Below are 10,894 nucleotides of genomic sequence, written 5' to 3'. Positions count from 1 at the left end.
AGTGTTAAAGAGCCTGGAGGTCATGAAGAGGCTCAAGAAGACTAAGATAAATGGAGAGATAAAAGGAAGGCAGAAGAGTGATCAGAGAGGGGAATTTCAGAGTTTAGGATGTTGGGAGATGTGTTATTTGGGGGAGTGGTAAAGTCTAAGGTGTGACCACTTCTGCATGTGATTGAGGTAGAATGGAACTTTAGGTAAAGGGAGTTGAAAAAATTGATGAACCAGGGGTGCCCAAAGTTTAGACAATAAACTAGAAAAATTAGAGATTCTAATGCAAGAAATCAAATTTGACTACATGGATGTCACTGAGACTTGGTGGGAATGAAACTCGTGACTAGACCATGGCTCGGCATAATAAGTGTACCTTATTCAAAATAAACAACATAACAATTTTTAAAAAACCCTTACCTTCTGTTTTAGAATTGATACAGAACAGTGGTAAAGGCTAGGCAATTTGGGTTAAGTGACTTGTCCATGACAAAATAACGAGGAAGTGTCTGATGTCAGATTTGGACCCAGATTCTCCTGACTCCAAGCCTTGTGCTCTATCCATTGTGCAACTTAACTGTTCCTAAACAACATAATGATGAGCAGGATGGCTCAGAAAAACTTAGGAAGACCTATATGAATTGATACAGAATGAAGTCAGCAGAACCAGATCATTGTAAACAGAAATGGCAATATTATAAAGATGATCAACTGTGAAAGACTTAGCTACTGTGATTAATACAGTGTCTAAGACAATTCCAAAGAACTCATGATGAAAAAAATGCTACTTATTTTATTACATATAAAGTATATATTATATATACTTACTTATTTAGAGCAAGAACTGCTGAACTCTGTGTGTGAATTGAAATCTATTTTTTCACTTTCTTTTTCTTGCCTTTTTTTTTTAACAACATGACTAATATGGACATATATCTTGCATGATTTCACATGTATAATTGATATTATTCTGCCTGCCTTCTCAAGTGGGAACAGGAGGGAGAATTTGGAACAAAAATATATTAAATTTTTTTTAGATATTTTAAAAAGAATTTTAAAGATAAATAAACAAGAACAAATTTAAAATAAATAAGATAGGTAAAATCAATGGTAAGGAGATGGGCAGCACTTTATATTAAGAAGGTATGCTCATATAAGGCAATATAGGAACTAGAGCAGAGGGAAGTATGACAGAGAGTGTATGGGTAAAGTTTAATGGGGGAGAAGTGGTGATTATGTCATAGATAACTTGGACAAAAGAAGGAAGTAGATATGGAATTTGGGAAATATGTCACAAGACTCACTCAGAGTCATGATATATTAGTAGTGACAAGGGACTTCATGTATAGGTCTGCTGTTTCCTGGATGCCTCACATGAGGATACCTTTCTAATACATAAAGATATCCTATTCTTTCCCCTCTTTTTAATAACCAAGAGCTGCTTAATCCTTGTTTTGCTTGTTTTCTCCACAAAGTAGAACAACCATTAGAATTTACAAATAGGATTAATGAATCAGTGGTATCTGAAAGATTATAGGAAATAGGAGGGCAAATGTCCCCATTTTTTCTTTCTATTTTTTTAATTTTAAATTTTAATTTAGAATATTTTCCATAGTTACATGATTCATAATCCCCCTCCCCCCACTCTTTCCTCCCCCTCCCAAATCCAAATTTTCCTTCTTTCTTTCTTTCTTTCTTTCTTTCTTTCTTTCTTTCTTTCTTTCTTTCTTTCTTTCTTTCTTTCTTTCTTTCTTTCTTTCTTTCTTTCTTTCTTTCTTTCTTTCTTCTCTCTCTCTCTTTCTTTCTTTCTCTCTTTCTCTCTTTCTCTCTTTCTCTCTTTCTTTCTCTCTTTCTCTCTTTCTCTCTTTCTCTCTCTCTCTCTCTCTCTCTCTCTTCTCTCTCTTTCTTTCTTTCTTTCTTTCTTTCTTTCTTTCTTTCTTTCTTTCTTTCTTTCTTTCTTTCTTTCTTTCTTTCTTTCTTTCTTTCTTTCTTTCTTTCTTTCTTTCTCTCTCTCTCTCTCTCTCTCTCTTTCTTTCTTTCTTTCTCTCTTTCTCTCTTTCTCTCTTTCTCTCTCTCTTTCTCTCTCTCTTTCTTTCTTTCTTTCTTTCTTTCTTTCTTTCTTTCTTTCTTTCTTTCTTTCTTTCTTTCTTTCTTTCTCTCTTTCTCTCTTTCTCTTTCTCTCTTTCTCTCTCCCTTTCTCTCTCTCTCTTTTTCTTTCCCTTCCTTCCTTCCTTCCATCCTTCCTTCCTTCCTTCCTTCCTTCCTTCCTTCCTTCCTTCCTTCCTTCCTTCCTTCCTTCCTTCCTTCCTTCCTTCCTTCCTTCCTTCCTTCTTCTTTCTCTCTCTCTTCTTCTCTCTCTTTCTCTTTCTCTGCCTCTCTCTTTATTTCTCCTACTTTCTGTCTTAGAATCAATTCTAAGTAACAGTTCCAAGGTAGAAGAATAGAAAGACCTAGGCAATTGGACTTAGGTGACTTGCCCAGAGTTACACAGTTAGAAGTGTCTAAAACTAGATTTGAACCTAGGACCTCCTGTCCTTAGGCCCGGCTCTCTATCCATTGAGTCACATAGCTGCCCCTGTCCCAATTTTCAAAAAAAGGGAAGAAAAAAGTTGGCAAAGTATCTTGACTTTAATTCCTGGGGAAATTCCAGAATGGATCATTAAAGAGATTGTTGGTGAATAGATAAGAGGGAAAGGGAAGAGAATTATTAAACTGGTGAGAGAGAAATGGTGTGGAAAGAGTTTGCCTGAATTTTAGCAAAGTTTTTGATAAATTTTTTTGTAAGTGACAGAGGTTGGCCAGCTGATACCCTGCTGATGTCTGAGGGTCCTATGAGTATGAAGACAGCAAGGAATATGAGAAAGACTAGAGATGCTGATGGCAATCGATGGCAACTTTATTGGAAGTGGTGAGGACTTTTATAATAAGTTGGGGGTTTCTGCCCATGTGCATGGTGACAGACAATATTTGCATGGTAACAGGTAATGATTAGCAGAACTTTGAGAATCACAACGCAACCTGTAATGATAGCGATTTATTGGATATATTCTGCACAGGGATTGGTGGATCTGGGGGTATCCATGGCATGAAAACATATGCAAGATGATGTCTTCCTGCTAGAGTCTCCAGGGATATGGGATACAAACATGCCCTAGATAGGGAAGAAGAGAAGCTGGGGGTCTCATCAGTGTCTCATGCAAGTATTGTGATAGGGAGATTTGTATTTGATGATAGTACAATTATTGTAGATTAATTCAGAACTGATTGGAAGGGCATACTCAAAGAAGAGTTGTTAAGTTGCTGATGGTTCAATGTTCGCATGGCAGGTTTCCAGTGGAATACCCAGGAATCTGTGCAGATTGGCACTTTTGTTAATGGCTTAGATAAAACATAGATGCCAGGCTCATCAAATTTGCAGATGATACAAAGCTAGGAGGCATAGCTAACTCAGTGATAATAGAGTTAGGACCAAAAGGATCTTGACAAGTTAAAGCACTGAACTGAATTTATTAAGAGGAAATTGAATAATAATAAATGTAAAATCCTCTATTTGGGTGCAAAGAATAATCAAATTCAAAAACATAAAGTGATGTAGACAATATCCCTGAAAAAATATTTTGGAATTTTAGCTCAACATGAATCATCAATGTGACTTAATAGTCAAAAAGATGCTAATATGACCTTGGTCTTCACTAAGAGAGGCATAAATTCTAGGAATAGGGAGGCAGTAGCTATGCTGTACTCTGCCCTCATCAGAATTCAACTGGAGATATAGTGATCAGTCTGGAGACTTTTAATTTTAAAAGGACAATAATAAACTAGAGAATGCCCAGAGAAAGACAATCAGAATGGAGATGGGCAACACTGTGAGAGACTCCCAAAATGATTTGGCATGATTTGGCATGAGCAGCAGAGATGGAGGTTGAAAACAATACAAATAGTAGCAGAGAAGGTAGCTGAAAGGTAGCTGACTGTAATCAGGGCACACCTGGCTATGGTGCTATGATTCTGATATACTGTGTGGATTGCGCACTGATGTATGGCAGACATAGCAAGAAGCTTCCATATTCATCCTGCCCTGGCACAAAGGATCAACATTTTCTGGTCTGCTATGCAAGGCTGGAAGGAAAGCTGATAAAACAAAACAGCTTCAGATTCTGACCTTCTACAGAGGAGTAGAAATTTTATATGCCTGTGTACTCTTCCCACAATGTTGGGGATGTGGAAGAATGAAATGGTTGGCTATCATTTCTCTAAGAGTCAAGAGAAGGAATACCATTGGGCTCAGGAAACATTTCTGATTCAATTCATTTCTATTTACCTTGTTATCAGCTTAAATTAATTTTTTTTTAAATTCATGTGCCACTTGGTATAGTCTTAAATAGAATGAATGGAGGAATAGATGAATTAATGAAAGGAACAACATTTAAGTGCCCATTATTTGCCATGTCTAAAAGGGCCAATTAGCCCAGTCCTTACTATTCTCTTCAATGTATTTCAACATGCTCAGCTGATACATTTGCCTTCATGCAAGAGATTGGAGAGCCTGCTTTTGGGAGAGATGGAATAATACATATTGGAAGTGACTCGGAAAGACTTTGAAACATGCTTATATATTTTGTATCTGGTTCTTTTCTGCATACTACATAGGAATAATGGCTTCTTTGACTGGTTGCATTTGTTGAACTAGAGCAAGACCTGCAAAAGTACCTTATTTGGCCTTTGGTTCTTCTTCTCTCTTGGTTTGACACCTTCAGAGATGACATCCTGTGAGAGAGAATATTGTAAGGTGAGAAGCCTCTGGCTTTCTCCCCTCTGAGACTGAAGTGTGGCTCCATGAATATGGACTTTGATTCTTTTTCTCAGCATTTGTTCTTTTGTTTTAGGTGAAGTTGGAGGGTTTAACTTTATGGATTTTTTTTCCCCAAGAAATGGGTGCATAAGAATTTTTTAAAAATGTATTTATCAGGGGCAACTAGGTGGCACAGTGGAAAAACATCAGGCCTAGAGTTGGGAGGACCTGAGTCCAAATCTGGCTTCAAAGACTTTCTAGCTATGTGACCCTGGGCAAGTCACTTAACCCTTATTGCCTAGCCCTTACTGCTCTTCTGTCTTAGAATTGAATTGACTTATATCAATTCTAAGACAGAAGGTAAGGGTTTTTTTTAAATGCATTTATCTCTCTTTGAATTACTTTGTTTTAAACTCTTACCTTCTGCCTTAGAATTAATACTGTATATTTTGGTGATAGTAAGTGGTAAGGGCTAGGCAATGGGGATTAAGTGACTTGTCCAGGGTCACACAGCCAGGAAGTGTTGTAGGACACTTTTGAACAGGACCTCCCACCTCTTGGTATGGTTCTCAATCCACTGAGCTACTCTGCTGCCTCCTCTTTGGATGATTTAAAAAACAAAACTTGGTATCCTTTCTTAATAATAAGTTTTCCTCCTATTTTTCAAGACTATATTCATTTCAATGAATGCTTATTAGGCACCTACAAAAGTGCAAGGTACTGCAATAGTGGGCATACAAAAGGGAAATACTCCCTGTCTATACAGAGATACATAAATACAAAAGAATTTCAGGAAGGAGAGAGCATTAATGACTGGCGGGGAGGGAGCAAATCAGGAAAGGCTTGAATAGGAAGAAGCACTAGAGCTGAGCCTTGAAAGAAGGCAGGAATCCAAGAGATGGGGAAGAGAGAGGGAGGCTATTTAGGGGCCATCTGAAGCAAAGATATAGAGACTAGAGGCAGAGATGTTGTATTTGGGGAACAATAAGTAGGCCATGTTGGCTGGAATATAGAGTGAGTAAAGTCAGTGTCTGCAGTCAGATTGAGGAGGACTTTAAACTTTAAACGTTCTGGATTTTGTATTTTATTCTGGAGGTGTGTGTGTGTGTGTGTGTGTGTGTGTGTGTGTTATAAATTGGGTCTGACTTAGGGCAGTCTCCTGATAGTTTAGGATTGAGAGTGGAACAAGTAGGTCATTCCACAAGAGAAAATTTACTTAGCCATAGCAAGAGAAAGATATTCAACAAAGATTGACATTGAGACATCTTGAGTTGATTCAGCTAAGTAAAGGTCCTGTTGTGACCTACCAGCCAACCATATCCAAACTCCTCCATCTCTTATAGCTACTTTGTATTCAAGCAATAAGGAAAGACATCAACAAGTTTGAGTTCTTAGTTTCCTGAGCCATTTCAAGGAATGCCTTAATATTTTTAAAGAACAAATTAACCTAACCAGCATAGGAGGAAGGGTTAAAATATTGTTCATTCCATAAATGGCATCACAGCTCAAAGGGGTATGTTGAGTGAGTTTTTAAAGATATAGTTTCAGGGTCAGCTTGGTGGCTCAATGGATTGAGAAACAAGTTTGGAGATCGAGGTCCTGAGTTCAAATCTAGCCACAGACACTTCCTAGCAGTGTATCCCTTAACCTCCATCACCTAGCCCTTATTTCTGGTAAGGTAAGGGTTAAAAAAAAAACCCTACCACACATATAGTTTAACTTTACAGCTCGGAAAGATTTCATTCTTTGAAAACTTCCCATACATACTTAATAACCAAGGAACTGCTTAGGATTTCTTATAAATTTGAATGTTCCCTATATATTTTTAAAAGACCTTTATTAAAACACCCCACACATATATTTTAAAAAATTTTAATGTTTTTTTCAATGGACAAAAATCTATTTATCTCTTTTTTATATACCCCACCAAAGGAAAAGAAAAAATGGAACAACTGTATAACAATCCAAAGAAAAAATGAAGCAAAACTAATTCCCATATTAGCCTTATCCAAAAATAGAAATGTCTTAGTCTATACCCTAAGTCCATCAGTTCTATGTTAAAGGATTCATATCACATTTCATCATGGTTCCTCTGGAATGGTGGTTGGTCATTGCACCAATCAGAGTTCTTGAATCTTTCCAAGTTGTTTACCTTTACAACGTTTTTATTGTATAAATAGCTCTAGTTTTGCTCCCTTCACTCTTTATCAGTTCATACAAGTCTTCTGAGGTTTCTCTGAAATCATTTTTTTTTTGCCATTCCCAATTCCCACCCTTCGTCCCATTAAAAAAAAACCAACAAACCCAAAACCCGCATCTTAGAGTCAGTACTATGCATTGATTCTAAGGCAGAGAAGCAGTAAGGGCTGGGCAATGGGGGTTAAGTGACTTGACTAGAATCACACAGCTAGGAAGTGTCTGAGATCAGATCTGAAGCAAGAACCTCCCATTTCTAGGTCTTTCTCCCTATCCACTGAGCCACCTGTCTCCCACAACTTTAATCTATCCCCTTCCTTGCTGGTAAAAAAAAATTACTTACCTAGTTTCTGCATGATGTAGATAGATACTCATAGAATATATATAATTCATATCACTAAAATGAAGTCATCTTTGTTTTGATAATGGAGAACATACTCTCAGCACAACATTAATAAGTATATCCACATCAAATGCGACTTGAGGGTTGGATATAAGGTGGAGTAACTGAAAATCCCATCAGAACAAATGATACTAACTTATTAGCCTGCCTAAATGCCTGGAATTCCCATTAGTAATATGTATTTTTTAAAAATTTAAACCCTTACCTTCTGTCTTAGAGTCAATACTGTGTATTGGCTCCAAGGCAGAAGAGTGGTAAGGGCTAGGCAATGGGGGTCAAGTGACTTTCCCAGAGTCTGTAAAATGTATTTTTGATGGCTATTCTCAAGCATATTTAAACTAGACTATCCTCTAATTCTATAGAGTTGAGAAATAATCACATAGGAAAAGAAGTCAGACTCCCATGGAAGTCTTGGGCAATTAAACATTTCCTAGGGTCCTATATTCACCTTCTATATAAAGGGGTGGTAATAAAGAGGGTGGCATGTTGAGTAGTTTCTTGACCCTGAAAACACTGCCAAAAGCCTGGGCACAACTTGGTACACACAGTACAGATAGATATCTAACATAGTAGCATGATGTGATTTATTTAATTAACCTGTTCGAGCATTCATTTTCATGTAGGAAAGACCAAGATCTCAAGGAAGTAGAACCTGAAGACAAGGAACATATATTATGTTCTTTCTACTTTGTACTGTCATTGTTCTTTCTACTATGTACTGTCATTGTACTCAGCACAAGCTTGGGCATATAAAAGATCATTCTAAGAATACTGGTCAAAGGAATTGAATCTATAATCTGGCTCCCATCTATTTCATCTCTCAATGCTATTCTGCACAAACTTCCTGTTTCAGTCAGAAACCCTAACCCCCGCTATCCCTTTAACATAACCAAGAACTGTTCTTTAGGATACATAGGCTCTTTTTTTGTTCACGGCTTTCAGGTAGTCCAATAATTCTTTTTTTTCTTTTAAGTCCTTACCTTCCATATCATAATCAATGCTAAGTATCAATTCAAAGGCAGAAGAGCAGTAAGGGTTAGGCAATGGGGGTTAAATGATTTGCCAGGGTCACATATCTAGGAAGTTGAAGCCAAATTTGAATCCAGATCTCCTATCTCTAGGCTGGCTTCCTATCCACTGAGTCGCCTAACTGCCCACACACCAATAATTCTTAAATTACATTTCCTTTATCTATTTTTCAAGTCAATTGTTTTTCTGAGAAGACATTTCAGATTTTCTTCTATTTTTTTCACTCTTGACTTTGTTTTATTGTGTTTTTGATGTTTCTCGAAGTTACTAGCTTCAATTTACCCAATTCTATTTATTATGAAATTATTTTCTTCAGTGAATTTTTGTGGCTTTTTTGCCATTTAGGCAATTCTGTCTTTTAAGATGTTATTTTCTTCAGTATTTTTTTGTGACTCACCAAATTTTAATTCTCTCTTTTTATTCTTTCTTTATTTATTTTAAAGTAGTTTTCCATGGTTACATGATTTGTGTTCTCTCCCTCACCTCTTTATTCCCCCCTCCTAGAGCTGACAAGCAATTCAACTGGGTTATCTATGTATTACCACTGAATATCCATTTCCATATTATTTATTTTTGTAATGGAGTAATCTTTTAAAACCAAAACCCCAAATCCTATCCCATATAAACAAGTGATAAATCTCCTGGTTCTGCTCATTTCACTCTGCATTAGTTTATGGAGTTCTTCCCAGTGTTTATAGAAGTCAAGCAGTTCATCATTCCTTATATCACAGTAGTATTCCATCACCATCATATACCACAATTTGTTCAGCCATTCCCCAATCGAGGGACACCCCCTCATTTTCCAATTTTTTGCACCCAAAAGAGCATAGCTATAAATATTTTTGTACAAACATTCTTTTTATCTCTTTGGTGTACAAACCTAGTAATGGTATGATTGGATCAAAGGGCATGCATTCTTTTAAAGTCCTTTGGGCATAATTCCAAATTGCCTTCCAGAATGGTTGGGTCAATTCACAATTTCGCCAGCAGTGTGTCTCAATTTTGTCATATCCCCTCCAACATTTATTATTTCCTTTACTGTTATATTGGCCAATCTGCTAGGTGTGAGGTGGTACCTCAGAGTTGTTTGGATTTGTATTTCTCTACTCAGGATGAATTTAGAACACTTTTTCATGTGATTATTAATAGTCTAGATTTCTTCATCTGAAAACTGCCTATTCATATCCCTTAACCATTTTTTCAAATGGGGAATGGCTTAATTTTGTGTACATTTGACTTAATTCCTTACATATTTAAGAAATTAAACCTCTGTCAGAGAATTTTGTTAAAAATTTCCCTCAGTTTGTTGCTTCCCTTCTAATTTTGCTTGCATTGGCTTTGTTTGTACAGACCCTTTTTAATTTAATATAGTCAAAATTATTCATTTAATATCTTATAATGTTCTCTATCTCTTGCTTGGTCTTAAATTCTTCCCTTACCCAAAGATTTGACAGGTATGCTATTTTATGTTCCCCTAATTTACTTATAATTTCCCTCTTTATATTTGTCATTTACCCATTTTGAATTTGAATTTATTTGAATTTGGTATAGGGTGTGAGATGTTGATGTAAACCTAATTTTTCCCATACTGTTTTCCAATTTTCCCAGCAGTTTTTTTCAAATAATGGGTTCTTCTTCCCAAAACTTGTATCTTTGGGTTTATTGAACACTAGCTTGCTGAGGTCATTTACCCCAAGTCTATTCCACTGATCCACCCTTCTATCTCTTAGCCAGTACCATATCGTTTTGATGATCACTGCTTTATAGTACAGTTTAAGATATGGTACATCATCCTTCACATTTTTTTTCATTAGTTTTCTGGATATTCTTGATTTTCCAGATGAACTTAGAATTTTTTCTAATTCTATGAAAAAATTTTTTTGGTACTTTGATAGGTATGACACTGAATAAGTAAATTAATTTTGGTAGGATTGACATTTTTTATTATATTAGCTCATCCTACCTATGAGCAATTAATGTTTTTTCCAATTGTTTAGATTTAGCTTTATTTGTGTGAAAAATGTTTTGTAGTTGTGTCCATATGACTCCCAAGTTTGCATTGGCAAATAGATTCCCAAATATTTTATACTATCTAGAGTGATTTTAAATGGAGTTTCTCTTTCTAACTCTTGCCATTGAGTTTTGTTGGAAATAAATAGAAATGCTAATTATGTTAATTCTCTTTTCACAATTTTCTAGCATCACTCTCATTCCCCTTCCCAATTTTTTCCTTTATCACTCTTATCTTTTTTTAGGTAAATCTTCTAGGAATTCTTGTTTGGTTTGTGTCCAATTTACATTTTTCTTTTAGACTTTGCTTGTAGCTTTTCCCACATTACTCTCTTCTTCTGAGTTTGTGGCTTATTCTATCCTATAGCCATGGTAGCCTTTTATGTTCAGTTTCTTTCTTTTTTTGCTATTTGTTCATTTTTCCCAGTCTTTTTCTTGACATTGAACTTTATGTTAAAGTTGGGATCTGCTCACCT

This window comes from Monodelphis domestica, chromosome 6, assembly GCF_027887165.1.
Source record: "Monodelphis domestica isolate mMonDom1 chromosome 6, mMonDom1.pri, whole genome shotgun sequence".
NCBI classification, from domain to species: Eukaryota; Metazoa; Chordata; class Mammalia; order Didelphimorphia; family Didelphidae; genus Monodelphis; species Monodelphis domestica.
The sequence above is the reverse complement of the archived record's forward strand: the minus strand, read 5'-3'. Positions refer to the sequence as shown.